General features: G+C 44.7%; 1 non-coding gene across 1 annotated transcript; it reads right to left on the bottom strand.

Annotated features, from left to right (window-relative positions):
• Positions 1 to 14485: 14485 nt before the first annotated feature.
• Positions 14486 to 14624, bottom strand: LOC111589420 (small nucleolar RNA Z247). The gene has a single exon (XR_004849845.1). It is a non-coding gene; the product is annotated as a small nucleolar RNA Z247 (small nucleolar RNA).
• Positions 14625 to 20208: the final 5584 nt, after the last annotated feature.

A 20208-nucleotide genomic window follows, 5' to 3' on the forward strand; every position in this document is an offset into this window, starting at 1 on the left:
CCGAGTTGGACAAATTTGTGGTGGTATTCATTGATGATATCTTAATATACTCCAAGAATGAAGAGGAGCATGCTCAGCACTTGCGGATCGTATTAACGCGCTTAAGGGAACACCAATTATATGCTAAGTTCAGTAAGTGCGCATTCTGGCTGGAGGAGATTCAATTTCTAGGACATGTATTATCTGCCAAGGGGATTGCGGTGGATCCCAGCATAGTCAAGGATATTTTGGAGTGGAAACCCCCAACCACTGTACATCAAGTCCGAAGTTTCCTTGGACTGGTTGGTTATTACCGCTGATTCATACCAGATTTTTCTAAGCTTGTGAAACCAATCACAAGTTTATTGAAGAATGATACTAAATTTAATTGGTCTTCAAGGTGTAATGAGGCCTTTGAGCACCTAAAAGTATTATTAACCACTGCTCCGGTATTGGCTCAACCGGATATTGAAAAGCCCATTGATGTGTATTGTGACGCATCAGGCAGTGGTCTCGACTGTGTTCTAATGCAAGAGGGCCGAGTAATAGCTTATGCTTCAAGGCAGTTGCGCCGGCATGAAGAACATTATCCAACTCATGATCTGGAGTTAGCTGCGGTGGTTCATGCCCTAAAAATATGGCGTCATTATCTGCTGGGGAATGTCTGTCACATTTATACAAACCACAAAAGTTCGAAGTACATCTTTACCCAGTCAGAGCTTAATATGAGACAAAGGAGATGGCTTGAGCTGATCAAGGATTATGAATTAGAGATTCACTATCACCCAGGCAAAGCTAATGTAGTGGCAGATGCGTTAAGTCGTAAGGCTTTCTGTCATTGCCTTACCATGAAGACTTATGACATTACGTTATGCCAAGAAATGGAGAAGTTGAACCTGGGAATGATTCAGCATGGAACTTCAAATCACTTGAAGCTTGAGTCAGTCATCCTGCAAAGAATAATTGATGCACAAAGAAATGATGAGGAAATGAAGCACATTCATGAGAAAATAGAAGCTGGCAAAGACAACTGTTTCAGAAGAGATGATCAAGGTGTTGTATGGTTTAACAACCGCATAGTTGTGCCTAAAATGATGAGATCCGCCACCAAATTTTGGATGAAGCCCATCTTAGTCGCTATTCTATTCATCCTGGAAGCACTAAGATGTATCATGATCTAAAACAGCATTATTGGTGGACAAAGATGAAGATTGAAATCGCACGCTATGTGGCAAGATGTGACACTTGTAGACGTGTCAAGGCCATACACATGAAAGCTGCTGGGCCATTGCAATCGTTACCCATTCCAACATGGAAATGGGAGGATATTAGTATGGACTTTATTGTGGGACTGCCCAGGACTGCCAAAGGGTATGATTCTATCTGGGTTATCATTGATCGACTTACAAAGATCACCCACTTCCTTCTTGTCAGGGTAAAGTATACAGTGGCCACATATGCAGAGTTGTACATTGCTCGCATCCTCAGTTTGCATGGTGTTCCGAAGACTATAGTGCCGGATCATGGACCTCAATTTGTAGCCAAGTTTTGGGAAGCATTTCACAAATCCTTGGGTACTAAGTTGCTCCATAGTTCGGCCTATCATCCTCAGACCAGTGGGCAGACTGAGAGAGTGAATCAAATACTTGAGGACATGTTACGGGCTTGTGCTTTGGAATTCCCACAGAAATGGGATGATTGTTTACCATTAGTGGAGTTCTCATATAATAATAGCTATCAAGAAAGCAATAAGATGGCACCTTTTGAAGCTTTATATGGACGACGATGTCGCACTCCGTTAAACTGGTCTGAACCTGGTGAAAAAAGTTTCTTCAGGCCTGATATGGTAAAAGAGACCGAAGAAAAAGTTCAATGAATAATTTATAATTTGAAAGAAGCTCAAGCTCGTCAGAAGAGCTTAGCAGACAAGCGACGACAACCCTTGTACTTTCGAGTTGGAGATTATGTCTACCTGAAAGCTTCACCAATGAAGGGTGTATCACGTTTCGGGGTTAAAGGGAAGCTTGCACCCTGGTATATTGGTCCTTTTCCTGTTCTTGAACAATATGGACTAGTGGCATACCGACTCCAGTTACCCGAAACCTTGTCTGTAGTACATAATGTGTTCCACGTGTCTCAATTGAAGAAGTGTCTTCGGGGTCCCGATCGAACCATTGAAGTAACGGATATTGCCTTAGAACCACTCTTGACATATTTAGAGCACCCTATTCGAGTCTTGGATCAAAAGGACAGAATTACCCGAAGGAGAACTCTCAAGTTTTACAAGATACAGTGGAACCAGCATTCAGAAGATGTGGCTACATGGGAAACTCATGACTTTTTAGAAAAGAATTTCCCAGGATTTTTAGCCTCATGTAATTTGTAAAGTGTATACAATTGTGTAATAAAGGAATGAGCCCCAAACCACCCCGACCTTGCACCAAAAATAAGGAAATAAAGACGTGTCGTGTTTCCTTTTCCATTACTTACCCTAGGACTTTTAATCTCGGGACGAGATTCTTTTATGGGGGAAGGATGTAACACCCCTGGTGTTACTATTACTAAAACTTGAGCATAACATCATAAGCATTGGCATATCATGTGTTTGTCACACCTAGAGTGCATTCACTAGGCAAAAATCTCAAACAAGTTGTATTGAAGTGACATGTTACTAGTGAGACCCTAGGGTACAGTATTTAACCCTAGATTGGGCATAATAGAGTAAACAAGGCTTAAGAAGGGAAAACTTTAAGACTCAATTGAAATAGTCATAAAATGTCAATAGGAATGGGCCTAAGTAACATCCAAACCCTAGAAGTGCCAAAAGCCCTAAATAGAACCCTGGAAAGCCCTAGACTTAAACCCTAGGGGGCTAAGTGCAAAATTAGTGCACTTTTGGACTAAAGTGCAAAAACCATGTAAGTAAGACACCTTAAGTACTATGGTTCACAAGAGTGTGGATTTGCAACTTAAACACTAAGTTTTGGACTTATTTGCAAAAAGCCACACTTATACTTAAATGGCTAAGTCTGAAATCAGTGACATTGGCTCAACTTTGAAGATTTGTAACTTCCAAACCATAAGAACTTTGCCCTAGGTCACCACATCAAGTTTGTAGAGCTATAAAAGGAGAACAATTCTGTTGTAGAGATCAAGTCCTGGTTCTATGAAAAGTTTTGAGAAAGTTGGACCCAAAGATGGGCTGTCAGTCGATTTCTAGACTAAAATTAGGCCACCAGTGGTATTGGCCGAACATGAGATCGGATTTCAGCTAGATTCAGTGGGAATTTGGCTAGAACTGTTATAGCAAAAGTAGAGATGGTTGATAGGTCTACAACTTTGGTACATAAGGATGATGGAGTTGTCATGCAAAATTTAGAGAAAATCTGCCTTGAATGTGGACTGTCAGGCTGTTTGCAGAACCTTCCTATGGTACAGTGGCTGAATCAGATCGCGGGTTCATTCCCCCTCGCCGCCGGTGACCCTTCACCACGATTGTTGACTGATCGTCGCGATTCGTGCACCGTGGCTTGCGGATAACCATGGGCGGGTAAAGATCTTGGCGCCTGGATCAACTTGGGTCCGGTCGCGGCTAGGCTCACCGTACCCCCTTGCTCATCGATCGATTGGGATAGATCTCACCGCCGTTGGCCGATTACCGTCGTGCGCCACGTGCTAAAGCACTTTACCACGTCGCAGTAGCTCGGCTTGCGATATTTGCTCATCGCCGGTGAGTTCGCCACGACGGAAGACACTAATCACGCGCGCCAGTAACTTTCTGTTTCCCCGGTCGTCGCGCGTCTTCATCCAAATCCCCAGCCACCGCTTAGCGATCCTATAAATTGATGGCCAGGTCTGTTGCGCCATGTTATCACGAAGCCAACGCACCCACGCTTGCCTTGTATCACCCCCTAGAACTCTTCAATTTCCCATTCTCCCCAATCTCTGTTTCCGCCACCGTAGAAGCACCTCGTCGTGGTCAGCCCATTCCAGGTATGCTCATACCGCCTGCTCCCTTGTGTTAGCTTCCTTAGGTTCCCTAGGTGCCTCTCGGCCCGTTCAATTAAGCTGAGCTACCATAGATCGCCAGGAACGCGAGTGGCTGTTCGCCTTACCCGCTGTCACCGTGGCCAGAGCAAATTAGGTAGCCGTTCGTGAAATTGAGTGAGGGGAAAAGGTCCTTAGGTCTTGAATTTGGTCTCGGCCAAAATAGGGCGCCGGTCATTGCGTGAATCGGCCGGTGAGAGCTCGTCGGAACTCTGGGCGGCGCCGCTCGCCGTCGGGGACGTCAGTCCGTAAAGAAATAGAACTCAGCGGGGGTTTCGTAAACTGTCAGCGACTCATATAAACAGTGTTGTGACCCTTTTCCCAGTTATTCAGATCGAGACGGGCGTTTCTACAAAACCAGCACGGCGGGCGCGCACGGCCGCGTTTTCGTCCGTAGTTGGGCCAACCTGGGCCCGATTCGGTCCAATACTTTTCATGACTTTTCTTTTTCTTTTCCTGCCAGAGCTAAAGAAATTCTAGAAAATCGTAGAAAATGCTAAAAATGCAAGACCAATTTTACTAGGCTTCTAATTTCCTATAGAATTTAATAAAAATAGTTTCTTGATTTTTAGTCCAAATAGGAAATTATAGAGTATTTAAAATAGCAAAAAACCATGCTTCTGGATTTTTAAAGAATAAATAATAAATCCAAAATTCACTAAATTTTAGGGTAATCTCTAAATAATATTTAGAAGCCTTGGGTAGAGTTTGATATGATTTGGACCATGTTTGATGCTTAGAACCTAAAACCCTAGCCCCTGCCCTATGAACTTCACTATTGACTCCGGAAAGCCTAAGTTCTCGGAGATCCGTGAAGGAAAGTTATACTCAAGACTTTAGATAACAAACTTTTATTGTCTTTGCATCTTCATGAGCACTACATGAGCATTCATTATTATACTTGGCTATATCTAGAAAACAAAGAGGATGTAGAAGAAGAAGCAAGGACACCACCACCACCACCTGAGGAACATCAGGCAGGCAGCTATTTCTATTTTGATATCTGCGGGACCGAGCCTGATTCACCAATAACACAAGGCAAGCCCCGGTGCATTTGCCACCTCCTTGTTCCTTTTAAAAGTTTTCTCACTTGCTTGATGCATTAGGTAATAGGAGTTGTGTGCTAAACCAATTCTTGCATTTCCTTCCTTGGATTTGATTACTTCTCCTTAAATCCCTGTTTTACAAAAGGTTTTTCTTATGCTTAGCTTTGCTTTAGCAAAACAAAATGTTTTGTTTTCACAAAAGATGATGCTGCAAAGTGGGAGGGATGTTTTTGAAAATAAAACTTGATGGTGGATCCATCATGGCCAAGATGGGTTCAACATCGGAAAAGATGTACCTCTGATAGGTACCAAACTTTGGGTTTGAAAAGGATAAAGCTGAGACCGGGTGGGTGACTTGCACGAGAAGAGAGTCTCGGTGTAGTGTCTCCGTCTGAGTCGATTAAGGACCGTGCCGATGTAGGCTTGCTGACCGAGGACCCTTTAACTGGTCACATGCCTCATCATGGGTAAGCTTTGCCTTGGGCAGACTAATACCAGAATAAGATAACACGCAATGGGAGTGAAGAGATGGCGAGAGTAGCTTGTACCCTCCGTGGCAAGAGGCTGGACGGTGGTGTATCTATGCTCTCGGTTGGCGTGAACCTGATATGGTCTTAAGAACCCTGGTGGCGAGTTGACATATGCAAGGGTTAAGTGCTACATATGTCGTGTGATTGGAGATCCTCAGCTGAGTATAATCGATTCGGATCGCCGTAACTTCGCGGACATGAAGACTTGGTCACTGCCTTATACGTAGAAATCCAGTAAAGATGAAGGGTTGTTAAGAAATTGGTTAGTGTAGGTCAAGTGATTGAACTAGGGTAGAAAGAACTCTAGTTGCAGGTAATTTTACTTAACTTGATAAATAAAACTGGATTTTTAAGGATCCACTTTTAGTAAGCATTTCTGCAAACAGAGTCATTGATTATGATAAGCCTTACCTTGACTCCCTTAAAGCCAGCATATCCTTGAGAGTCTTTTACTTTGTCGGGTAAGTCTTGTGAAAGTACACTTCGTACTCAGGGCTTTGTCCCATGTTGTTTTAGGTGAAGAAGTGACAAACTTTTGTTGCTTCTGTTCAAAGGTGGTACCCAAAGAAGAGAACCAAGACTAAAGCTGCGGGAGGGAAGACCCTCTGTTAAAAACTTTTTACTGCTTATTCAGGAGGGGTTTTGCCTCCCATGGTTTGTAATAATAATACTCGGCACTCATATATTATGTTCTGGTCTGTAAATATTTGACTCTGTCTTACTTTTCAATAAAAGTAAGTTACTGTAACTGCTTCCGCATTTCCATATCTCCGATGAATTGTAATGTCTGTGTGACGAGTAAAACGCTCTTGGGAAGGTAAGGAATTTAGATACCGAACTTGTCAAGTGATCAGGTGCACCTGCAAGGTTGTCTGAGGTCCGTTGGACAAGGACAACTGTAGGTGGGCCTAATGACTTGGGAGGTTCTGTCACATGGCTCTTGCTGCGACATCAATTAATGCATGATGCCATGATAACCAGTCAGTCCCCAATATGATGTCCACGCTCTCCAATCCCATGATAAGGAGGGTGGTTCTAAATATGATACTACCCAATTTTATTGGCACCTGTCGGTTGAGTTGATAGGTGGCAACCCTGCCTCCAGGTGTTGCAATCATAATGGCCCCATTTGTGTGGTGAAAAGGTAGCTGACATTTGGCACTAAAGTTTGCGCTGATGAAGCTGTGTGATGCACCAGAATCAAAAAGAATGACTGCAGGGTAATTTAAAACAGAAAAGATACCAGTCATGACGAGTGCTCCCTCCGGAATGTCAGCCAATGTGGTGAAGTTCAGCCTGCCTTGCCTCACTTGCACCTTCTGCCTCTTGCCTTGGTTCTGATTCGCATTCTGACCCTGCCTCTGCTGGTTTCTGGGACAATTCTTGGCATAGTGTCCAATGTTGCCACAAGTAAAACACTTGTTATCATTGCCCTGGCGGTACTGCTGTTGTTGCTGGTTGTTGTTCATCTAAGCTGGGGGTTGAGAGCGGTTGGGTGCCTGCTGCTGCTGCTGTGGTCGGATCACCCATCGCCCCTGCTGCCACTGAGGTCCTCTGCTCTAAGTGTCAGACACAATCCTGAAGCGCTGAGGCTGTGCTGATGGCCCTGCCATAGGGGTCTTCCTCTTCTTCTCTACCTAGCGAGCTGTGATGCAATCCTCCTGAGAGATGGCCAAGTTGACCAACTCGTTATAGTTGTGGACCTTGACTATGTTGAGAAGGTCGCAGAGCTTGGTGTTGATGCCCCTATTGAACCTGTCTCTCTTCTTCTCATCAGTGTCAACATGGTAGCCTGCGTACTGACATAGTTCATTGAAAGCTTGGGCGTATTGCAACACTGTACGACTCCCTTGAGTGAGTGCCAGAAACTCATTGATCTTGCGGTCCATGATGCCTGCTGGTATGTGATGCCCTCTGAATGCCGCTTTGAACTCTCCCCGCTCAACCATGTGGTCGGACGGCTGCATGGCGAGAAAATGGTCCCACCATGTCCTAGCGGGCCCACGAAGCTGCTGGGCGGCGAAACGGACCTTGGCTGCATCTAAGCACTCTCCATTAAGCAGTGGGAACTTTGATTCCACTACCCTGAGCCAGACATCAGCATCAAGCGGATCTTCCGCCCGGGTGAACAACGACGGCTGAGTACTGAGAATCTCCTGGTAGGTGGCCACTGCCGGGGCACGCTGGTGGTGATCACCACCCCCATAGTGCTGAGGCGGTGGCTGACACTGAGCGAGCTGCCGCAGAATCTCATTCAGCTGAGCCATCAGCTCTTGCATGGTAGGAGGCTGCGACGGCGGTGGAGGAATGCACTCGTTCTGTCCACGGCGCGCTCTTCCTGGCATCTGAAATTTTTGGAGGTTCTATTATCATACTTAGAATCTATGATCACAATACGGTAAAATAACTTAAATAGCGAGGTTTACAAGAGTCCAAGTTTGCTTCGCTTTTCAAAACGGTTACCAACAGGATAAAATTTGATTCATGAATTTAAAGAAACTTAAAACCATTCATCATTCATCTTGCCAAAAGAGTTCCCACTTGGATACAACAGGCCCAAAAGACTAAAATTCTAACCTAGCACATCCAATGTGCAAAAGCTAAGCTAGTTTCGAGGAAAGCTACTGCTGAACACTTCTACCCTAACCCTGAAATCTAATGAGCAAGCGAGGCAACACTAGACTTGGGGGAAGGTGGTCTTCCTGAGCCAGCAGTGTCCAAGCTAGATGCAGGCTCCAGCTCCTCTCCTCCTTCAATATCTACGTCCTCATCAGCCCCTTTTGCCTCCATGTCCTCAATCTCTTGATGGTGCAAATCTAAATGTTGGTTGGCTTCCTCGAGCTGTTGCTGGGTATTCTGGAGCTGGTCTTGAAGAACCTCAATGGTGTTCTCCCTGGCTTCCACCTGATCCTTGAGCTCTTGTATGTGGTTGGCCATCTGTTCCACTTGAAGATCCTTCTCCACTAGCTCAGTGGACAAGTCTACTACAAGGTATTCCCTGTTATCAAGGGTGATCTTGGTAGACTTCACCAGGCCCATAAGCTGGGACATCGCCTCACCTCGTAAGGCCTGCAGACGATACAGTGCACTCATGCATCGAACCGTCAGGTGAGCGGTGTGTTCGGGGTAGAGAGCCCACATATCCTTGGCGTGCTCAACCCTGTCCTTCCACATCGGGTCATCCTCCTTCTCAGCGGGGAACAAGCCAATGGGGTGGGTTGACATCTCCAAGGGGTGAAATCCACAGAAGGTCGTCAGCACATGCAGAGCCGTGGCCTCTATAGTGTCATCGGCCCTGAAACCAAAAGACTCCGAGTCTAGGGAATGCCAGCCGGGCTGCAGGGGATGAGGCTCCAAGGTCATCCTCACCCTACAGCGAGGTACTTGGTGTTCCTCAAACAGTTGTACTGCATACTAGGGAGGTGTAGTGTAACCCGCTCCCTGCAGTACCTCCCACAAGATGAGGGGAAAACCCTCTCGTGCGAGACCATCTGTGTGGGAATGTGTGTTCCCTCCGTCAGTGGGTACGTGGGAAGTCATCTGTGCAAGGGAAAGTGTAAGCGAAAAAGAAAAAGAACCAAAAAAGAAAGGTGCTAGTGCAAAAGACTAGAGATCTCCGTTATAGATTTGAAATTTTATTACGGGTGACTCCTTGTTTATGTAGCTTCTTATTAATAATGACATTTTACTAAGAGAATAAAAATGATGCATGCGTGCTCGTCCTAAGCGTCCTCACATCAATCATAGGGGTACAGAAATCCCCCATCTATATCGTAGTAGCATGTACGGCATATTCAATTAGCCACCTAGCTACCCATCTAGTATCCTAAGGCTTCACGTCCTAAGTCTACCCTTATCATCCTGACAGCTATCCAAATTGGTTTCTACACAAGTTTTACTTTTGAAAAGGTTGGTAATTATGATTTATTGATTTCTCTGAGGTGGTACAAGCTCCGATACCAGCTGTGGCGGAACCGCCCGAATTATTTCAACTTAAGTGCCTAAGTCCCGCCTTAAAGGCTAGACCACACTTGTAACACCCAAAATTATGATTTTTGAGATTAGTAAAAGAAATCCAAGAAAAGTATCCTAATAAATAATTATACTACAGAATTTCTTTATTTAAATCAATGTTAGTTAAAAATAAAATAGAAACATAAGTTCAGTTATAAGTTCTAAGAAATAAATGATAAAAAGAGTTTTCAATTTGCTATGATGAATTATTCTCTACCATATGGCTTGAAGCATGTATAAAACAATGAATATAACATATAAATAAATAAATACAATTATATTTAGTATTCATACTGTGATCTTATTATTGTTCATTTAATTGAAATGGAATACGCAAAACCAAATTTGAAAGAGGATTTGAAAATTAAAAATGAGAAATAGAAATGAATAAAAGAAAAGGAAACAGTTTTTTGTTGGGCCTACCCCCTCAACCGGCCCACCCTAGCATCACCCGCGCAGCCCACACAACTCCGCTAGTCCCTATGCTGGGTGGGACCCACCGGTCAGTTACTTCCTGCGCGCCCCACCCACTCCTTCTCACCCGCGTGTGGACCCCATCGGTCAAGGCCATCCCCTACCTCCGTGTAAAGCGCAAGCTCCAACAGAATTTGGTTGCTACAATCCAGGTAAGGCTCATTCCCACCTTCTCTCCTATCCGGGTGCGTGCAAATATATAGGAAGTCCCGCGACCCCGGCCGTCCCAATCGCAGTTTCATCGATGTTCGCTTCACCGACGGGGTGAGAAACAGAGATGGACCGCGCCGCCCGCATAAACTCCCCCTCCGTCCGGTGAACACCTCAATCTGCTTCCTCGCCGGCGTTAGCTTCTCGGGACAACACCAGAGGATCGCGTGGGCAGGTGGAGCCTGGTGCGCGGTTGCCTCTGTGAAAGTTCAGAGGGCAGGAAGCGTCATACCCCTTCAGGGGCCGCAGGTTCCATGTTAATATAGGCGCCCATTGCGCAAGGATAACATTAGATGTAACAACCTTCCCTTGACCCGGTTACATGAGAGTAAATCTAGCTAACAGCTAACAAACAATCTATATCCGTAGCTAGAGGTTGTTACAAGGAGTTCGGGATATACATTAAATAATATGACTATTCTAATAGCCTCCCTCAATCACAGCCGTCGGAGGTTGAGATTGACTTTAAAGTTCTCCAGCAGTTTGACCGATAATGCCTTAGTGAAACCGTCTGCAATTTGTCCTTGGGAGGAAACAAAATCAATTTCTAGTAGCTTTTGTAGAACTCTTTCTCTTACAAAGTGATAATCCACCTCAATGTGCTTGGTTCTTGCATGAAAGATAGGATTGGCTGATAAATATTTTGCTCCCATGTTATCACACCAGAGCTTAGCTGTTCTCGGACTGATAATATTTAGTTCTTTGAGTAAAATTTGTACCCACATAATTTCAGTTGTGGCATTAGCAATAGCCTTATATTCTGACTCCGTACTTGATCTAGATACTGTGGGTTGCTTACGAGCACTCCAAGAAATAAGATTAGATCCTAGAAACACTGCAAAACCTCCGGTTGATCTTCTATCATCAATGCTACCAGCCCAGTCTGCATCAGAAAATGCGCTTACCAAAGTTGAGGGTGATTTGTGTATATGCAGACCCAACTTTGTGCACTGTTTGATATACCTGAGGATTCTCTTTACTGCTGCCCAGTGAACAGTTGTAGGGCATGAAGGAACTGACATACCTTATTAACAGAGAATGCAATGTCAGGCCTAGTGAGTGTTAAGTATTGTAAAGCCCCAACAATACTTCTGTATTGTGTGGCGTCATTGCTCCCCAACAATGACCCTTCATGCAGGGATAGCTTTTCACTAGTGGACAATGGTGAGCTAACTGGTTTGCAGTTTGACATTCCTACCTTTTTTAATAAATCTGAAGCATATCTCTCTTGAGTAAGAATAATCTCATCACGTACCTTGTTCACTTCTATGCCCAAGAAATAATGTAGATCACCAAGATCTTTGAGTGCAAATTCTCCTTTTAAATCTCTTAGCAGTGCTGCGGTTGCTGCTTCTGTAGAGCTTGCAACAACTATATCATCAACATAAACAAGCACAAATACTGTAGTGTTACCCTTGTTATAGAAAAATAAAGATGAATCAGCTTTTGATGGTGAGAAACCGAGGTTCACCAGCTTGGAACTTAGGCAAGAGTACCATGCTCTTGGTGCTTGTTTGAGTCCATATAATGCTTTATCAAGCTTACACACATATTGTTTCTTTTCTGGATCCTCAAAACCTGGTGGTTGCTGCATGTAGACTTCTTCTTCAAGAAAACCATGAAGGAAGGCATTTTGAACATCAAGTTGTCGAAGGCTCCAACCTCGAGAGATAGCCATAGATAGAATAATACGTATTGTAGTAGCTTTAATGACTGGACTAAATGTGTCTTCATAATCTATTCCATATTGTTGCTTAAAACCTTTTGCAACTAGGCGAGCTTTATATCTATCTAAGCTTCCATCAGCCTTCCTTTTAATTTTATATACCCATTTACAACCTATCACATTTGTGCCTTTTTTTGGTGGAACTAGATGCCATGTTTCGTTATTCATCAGAGCAGCATATTCCAGATCCATAGCATTCTTCCAATGAGAATTACTAAGTGCTTCATCAAGACACTGTGGCTCACCAGAGGACGTGAAGTAGCCATACCTGATTGTGCCATCAGTGTATATTTTCTCTTTCCGGATGCCGCTCCGCAGTCTCGTGTGTGGACGTAGGGACGTGTCAGCAGTATCATCATGGGCATGGACCGGCTCTGGCAAGAACGCGGCTGCTTCCCCTGTTTGCTGTAAAGAGAGTGTGTCCTGTATAGTCACATCAGCGCCTGTAGTAATAGGGGAAATAGGGGCTGTAGGCGCAGTACAGTGGAGCGGCACAGGAGCAGCATGCGTGGTACAGTGGTCCGGCACAGGAGCGGCGTGCGCCTGTACAGTGTCCCGGATTCCCTCAGATGCATGCGCGGTAGACTGGTCAGGTTCCTCCCCTGGCGTCAAACTTGCAACAGTGGGTAGTGATCCATCAATTCGGTGAACAGGACCCCCTGCATATTGATGTCTGTGCACTGCAGTATTCTCATCAGACAAGTTAGTATTAACAGGGAGAAAATCAGGAACATCAGTATCACGTCTATTAGCACCTATTTTAGTCGTGAGGGATGGCATTAAGAGAACTTCAGACTGTAATCTGGCGCCAGCATTTGGATGGAGAGCGGAGAAAGGAAAAACAGTCTCATCAAATATGACATCTCTAGAAATATAAACACGTCCTGTGGAGATATCGAGACACTTAAAACCCTTGTGAAGAGGACTATAGCCAAGAAAAGCACACTGCTTTGATCTGAATTGAAGTTTGTGAGTATTGTAGCGGCGCAAATTTGGCCAACAGGCACAACCAAAAACACGTAAGGAGGAATAATCTGGTTTTTGGTGAAAAAGACGTTCTATAGGAGTTTGATTATTAATGACTTGACTAGGTAGTCTATTAATAAGATATGTGGCTGATAGGAAAGCTTCATCCCAGAATTTAAGAGGCATAGATGCATGAGATAGCAAGGAAAGGCCGACTTCAACAATGTGGCGATGCTTTCGTTCGGCTGCCCCATTTTGCTGGTGTGCATGAGGGCAAGAGACTAAATGGGAGATGCCAATTTTGGTAAAGAAGGAATTTAATTTTTGATATTCTCCTCCCCAATCTGTTTGAATGGCACGAATTTTTCTATCAAATTGCCTTTCAACAAGACGTTGGAAATCAATGAATTTCTGGAATACCTCAGATTTTAACTTAATAAGGTAAATCCAGGTAAACTTGCTATAATCATCAATAAAGCTAACATAATATTGTTTTCTACCCACAGACTCAATCGCAGGACCCCAGACATCAGAAAAAATAAGCTCCAAAGGAGAGTTCGATTTACTAGAAGAAATAGGATATGGCAGCTGATGGGCTTTCGCTTGTTGGCAAGCGTTGCATACAGACTCATTATTAGATTCAACTAAACAAGGGAGTTTATTTCTACTAATAATTCGCCGAACTATAACAGATGAAGGATGACCAAGACGATCATGCCACCGAGAGATTGATGGCTGGCTGACTCCACAGGCGTGACGCTTTATTGATGATGACGAAGGAAGAGGGTACAGTCCTCGGTGACATGGCCCCCTAAGCAGCGTGTGCCTAGTTGCTTGATCCTTAATCAAAAAGAAATCTGGGTGAAATTCTATAAAGGCAGAATTATCTGTAGTTAAGCGATGGACAGACACAAGATTTTTCTTGGCTTCAGGAACATATAGAATATCTTTTAGATGAAGCTTACGACTAGAGGTGCTAACAGAGGAATTACCGATGTGGCTGATTTCCATACCTGTACCGCTTGCGGTGTGGATCTGATCTCCACCGTTGTATTTATCTCGGATGGACAGTTTCTCTAATTCACCGGTGATGTGATCAGTGGCGCCACTATCAGCATACCAGTTTGTGTCAACTGTGTATGAGCTGGTCGCGGCAGCAGCATGGCGTTCTTCAGGGACATAGCTTTCATCAAATCGGTGCCAGCAGTTGACAGCCGTATGTCCTTTCTTAAAGCAAACTTGGCATGAGTCACCACTTGAGCGCCTGTAGCCACGTTGCTTGCCTGCCACAGTATGGCTGTCTTGTCCGCCAGTGCCATGTCCCTGTCCACCTGCTCCACGGGAGTCCTGGCCGCCCACACCTGCACCGCTGTAGCCGCGGCTAGGAGGCCGAGCACGCCCACGACCGCGGCCCGGTCCTCGAGAGCGACCTCCACGACCTGCAAGATTAGCGGATGCCTGCTGCTCTCCTTCATGAATTAGATCCATTCTTGTTTCGTAACTCAGCATCTGAGAATATAATTCTTCAACTGAGATTGGCTCCACCCTTGCAACGAGGGCAGAGACAAGTGAGGTAAAATCACGGTCCAAACCGGTGATGATGTATTCGACGAGTTCGTCGTCTTCGAGCGGACGTCCTGCGGCCGCCATATCATCAGCATATCCCTTCATCTTCGCGAAATATTCAGCAACATTCATGCTGCCTTTCTTAGTCGTCGAGAGGGCGATGCGGAGATTCACAGCCCGAGCCCGGGTCTGTGAGGCGAACATCGCCTGAATTTTTCTCCACGCATCTGCTGCAGTCTCAGATCTTGAGACGTGGACCAGGATTTCCTTGGAGATAGACGAGAGCAGGTAGCTGAGGACCTGTTGGTCCCGAGCATCCCACTCCTCGAACGCCGGATTTGACGTCTTCTTGCCATCAGCGTCGGCAATCTCCTTCTCCGGCACTGGTGTGGTTCCAGTAAGATGGCCAATGAGGCGAGAGCCACGCATGGCCGCACGAATATGGGCTTCCCATATGGCATGGTTTGCTCGGGTAAGTTTTTCGGATACTGGATGTGCAATGAGTGGATTGGAGGGGGAACTCGACATGGCTGATTTGCAAGGTGAACTTGCCTCTGATACCATGTGAAAGTTCAGAGGGCAGGAAGCGTCATACCCCTTCAGGGGCCGCGGGTTCCGTGTTAATATAGGCGCCCATTGCGCAAGGATAACATCAGATGTAACAACCTTCCCTTGACCCGGTTACATGAGAGTAAATCTAGCTAACAGCTAACAAACAATCTATATCCGTAGCTAGAGGTTGTTACAAGGAGTTCGGGATATACATTAAATAATATGACTATTCTAATAGCCTCCTCTCCCTACGGCGTCAACAGACCACGCGCACTACTCGTATCTGCCGCCGCTTCTTCGGGGATTCGTTGCAACGGCGCGAGCTGCAGCGATAAAGCATCTCGAGCTCGTTCTTCGCTCATATATACCCCAAGCAATACCCCCTTGGCCTTAGTCGGCGTCTGTGCCTCCACTCGATAGGGAGAAACAACAGAGAGGGAGAATAGCTCGCCGCCACCATTAAACCGTGAACTCATCGCCGTTGGGACCTTGAGGTTGGGGCAGGGAGCTTCACCAACCTTCACTGGTCATGGTCGTTGCTGTGCCTGGGGGGATTACGCTCTGGGCTACCAGTAATTTGTCGCCGGGCATCGAAATCGCCGCGGGTCCGCTGCTCGCCGTGGTCGGACCAAACGACGCTGCAATCGTCGGTGAGTCTTCCTCCAATGGATTCACTACCGCTTTAGCGTTCGATTATGCCCAGTAGCATTTGAGTAGGGCATGGGGGCCTCGTTGGGGGTGCTTCGCCGGTGTGGCGCCACCGTGGCTCTGTCCGTGCCACCGTCGGCTGTCTGGGGTTGGGTGTCGATGGGTATCGTCCGTTGGATAGGTTTCGGGCGGCGGTGATTGAATCTGGCATAGTGATTCGGTGTGGAACGATGTGAATCGTAGATCTCGAATGAAATGGCCCTAGTTGCAATCGGTTGGATGCGTAGATGGATCTAATCGCTACCCTTCAGTGTTGATCGGACGACCCTGAGATCACGATACCCTTTCGCCACGACAGAATAGCATAAGAGCCCCTGATAAATTAGCTATCCATCCCGTGATCCACAGTGACTGTGCGCTGAGTCTAGTAATTCTTGCGCAGAGACCCCTACATTTATCTGTTTTTGTGCGTGCAGTCCAAACATAGATTAAATCAGGAAAATTAATTTAAGAAATGAATTTTTAATATGAAAACAATTCCAGAACTTGTAAAATTCATATAAAATTCATTTTAACTCATTTTAGCCCATTCCAGTTCCTATAATTTGGTAATATTATTGTTAATCACCTAGTGCCACTGTTTTAGCATGAAAAGTATATTGAATTTGATCACTTAGTTATTTCCGTACCAAACACATAAAACCTTCGGAAGTTCATAACTCACAATCCGTAACTCCGATTTAGTTGGTTCAAGTTGCGTTAGCTTTATATGAATATCTACTACGCAGTAAAAACATTTATTATACCATGTCTTATTCTTTTGTAATTAGATCTTTATTTAACTTATATTGGTTAGTCTCGTTAAACTACTTATCATTATAATATACTTGAATATAATCTATGGTCAATTTATAACTTATATTTAAGTTGAGATAATTATTTATATAATAACCTCTCGTATGATTTATATTAACCAAATTATAATATAGTTTAATATTTTAATCACACAGATCTTTTATAAAATCATAACTCCTTAATCGTAACTCTGATCTTAGTAGTTCTCGATCCCACAATCTCGTAGCTTCGCGTAGATCATTATTATGCAGTATGTTCTTATGTTTGGTGTGATGTTAATTTTGTCTATATCATGTCTGTTAGTATTGCTACGACTAGTAGTGCGGTCATGAGGATCTGAAGAATCACCCTGGTAACTGAAATCTCAAGTGACAGGCAAGTTGTGCCCTTGATCACGTTTGTTTACCCAATAATGTTCTTTATTGTCACTATTCAATGCATATGTTTAATTTTGATGCGACCCAATAGGTCACCCTAGTCTGCTTGTCATGTTTACCTTGTTTACCCCTGAATCATTTGGGTAGTTATTCTATTGCATTATTTGGTTTTGTGTTAATATTTCATTATATCCATGTTCCAATTATTCTGTTATGTTATTTATGTTCATGTCAAGATCATTAATTTAATTTAGAACATGGAGCTTAACTTGAGAAACACGTGCCACCACAAGGGTGGAATGGGACGCCCTTGGCTAACTAATTAGGAAAGCTAGTGGAAGACTACCTTACCCAAAAGGAGCAAGGGCAGTAGGGGAGTTGCATGCAAGGAGGTTCTCGGGTTGATTTTGTTGCCATGGCAGTCAAACGGGGGATTCTTGCAAGTGCTCTTCCCATAAACTGTAGCGGGTTTTCGGAAGCTAGTGGAACTTTGTAAAGGCCTCGTAGTGGATCCCTAGTCATTCACCTCGGTAGTGTCTAAGGGCCTTGCAAACCCTGGCGACATGGGATACACGACTTGTGGTTACAGGGTACAACCTCTGCAGAGTGTAAAACTAGCTCATGGTCATGAGCAGCTCAGGACTCTCACATGCTTAATTTATGGAACTTAAATTCAATTTGACATTTGCATTGCATGGGACTATGTATTAATTTTGTTATATTACTTTTATTAAGGTTTGGTATTTACTTACATCTAGTAACTGCTAATAAAATTTTGACCAACTTATTAAAAGAAATGCTCAGCTTTAACCCCTATTATTGATTAGACTTACACATCACATGAACTCCCACCTTTGGTGAGTTCATGCCCACTGGTTTCCCCACAACTTGTTGAGCTATGATCATGTGTGAGCTCATCCTTGCTGTCTCACACCCCCTCCCCCACAGGAGAAGATCAGGTGGTTCAAGTGGAGCCACGTATCGAGGAGTTCGATTCGATCTAGGTGGCATCTCCCAGTTGACTTTCTGGCGCCAAGGACGATCCTTAGTTTGTTTTATATTTATCTTTTATTTTGTAAGACTTACGCTATGTAATGAATACTCTGATTATATTGTGACATTCATCTCTATACACTGTTATTATATTATGTTGTCTTCTTTGGCGCATGTATGAGATGCACCCGGCTTTGTTCCTTTAAATCCGGGTGTCACAACACTTAAATAGGAATAAACCGTCAGTCCCTCGGATCTAGTCCGACGAGGCCACCAACAGGATCAAGTACAACATACTCACTCGAAGGTGAGGCACAGAGAAAATACAATAAAGCATAAAACCATAAGTTAAAGAAGTACTTAATGTTATTACATCATCATCGGAGTTTTGCAAAAGTAGTAACCATTGTTCTCAATGCAGCGGAAATTAACTAACGGTAAATAAAAGGGAGGATGGGGAAGCCTGGCCCATCACTCCTCTTGCTCCTCTCCTACTGAGGTAGGGTCCCACTCGACTGTCCATCCTGGTAGCAAGGTGGACGGCCATATCACTCTAGCAACCATATCCTCTAGAGAACCTGCTAAAAATTTATGCCGCAAGCAAGGCTGAGTATACTAATACTCAGCTAGACTTACCCGGTGTGAGGAGTCTACTCCTCTACCTCTAGACATGCAGCTGTTTGGCTGAGGGGTTTGGTTTGCCAAAAGCACTAGCTGAGTCTAAAAATCAACTTTTATCTTTTCAAGTTCTAGAATGATAATTTAAACTAGGTGAGTACCTAACTATTCATACATGGTATCAAACATTATATCAATCAACATCTTTTGCCAGTCCTCTCATTTCCACTTATTACTCAATGCAGTACAAGGAATCAAGTAGTCTCATTAGCTGCGAGAAGTAGATGATTCGAATCGAGTTTTAACCTTGCAAGGTAAACCTAAACACACGATGTGGTGAGGCACTCCGTCCCCACACACATCAACTGTCCCCATCGATTCCCCGTCAGCAGAAAGGGGCTCACCGCCTTGGCGTACAATGCCTCACTGACCCCGACTGTTGTCGTGTTGTAGGATCTAGGACACCGGTTAGAGGGGGGGTGAATAGACGGTTTTGACTAAAATCAACAATACTAAATAAATCTAATCAATACAACAAGAGGAATAAATTATCTAGTGTCAATAAGTAAACAATGTATGAAAAACAACTACGGAGATTGAATGCTTGAAGAACAATAAGCAAATCACTAATCAATTGCAAAGCAATAAGTAATGCTAGAAGGAATAGACACCGAAATTTATCCCGTGGTATCGGTGATTTGCCGATCACCTCTAATCCACGTTGAGGTGGACTTCAAGCTCTCACTTGCTCCTCTATCAAGACACAACTTGATCTTTGAGCCAAGTGGACAAGAAATCACTCAATACCTCGATTCCACTAATGTCACCTTTGCCGCTCCGGCGAGGTAGGCGCGAACCCCTCACAATCCACACCGCGGCTTCTCCACAATCTTCTTGGAGAGCTCGACGGAGACAATCACCCGAGCCGTCTAGGAGGCGGCAACCTCCAAGAGTAACAAGCCAACGACGCTTGCTCGGTGTACCACCTAATGCCTCAAGAATCACCAAATGATGCAAATGCACTAGGAACCCTCAATCTCTCACTAGAATGCAATCTCAAGCAAAGAGTGTGAGAGAGTGAGTTGGAGGATCACAAATGAGCTCAATGTGTGCAAGGAATGGCCAAGAGAGCTCTCTCACACGAGCTACCCTTCTATTTATAGCCCCCATCTAAAACCAACCGTTATGTGCAAAAGGGGGCAATTCTGCGCACACGCGGACCGTCCGCGCCCTAGGCCCGGACGGTCCGCCATACATCATAACGGCTATAATGACCGTTGAAACATGTCAGAGATGACTCAAAAGTTGGGTCCGGACAGTCCGCCCTTCAAGGCCGGACCGTCCGCGACCTGGCAAGTTCAAACACCCGAGCCTCGGATCAAACGGAGTTAACACACGCGGACCGTCCGGCTATAAATCCCGGACGGTCTGGGACCTGAGACTGTACTGTCCGGACTGGTCCCCCGGACAGTCCGTAGTACAAATCTATAAAAACACACAGTCCCTGTTCAAAAACGAGTTTTACACTTGCGGACCGTCCGCCCCTTACAGGCGGACTGTCCGCCTATAATTCAGGGACAGGCCCGAAGCCACCCTACTCTGGACAT

The sequence above is a fragment of the Zea mays genome, chromosome 5 (genome assembly GCF_902167145.1).
Source record: "Zea mays cultivar B73 chromosome 5, Zm-B73-REFERENCE-NAM-5.0, whole genome shotgun sequence".
Classification (NCBI taxonomy): domain Eukaryota; kingdom Viridiplantae; phylum Streptophyta; class Magnoliopsida; order Poales; family Poaceae; genus Zea; species Zea mays.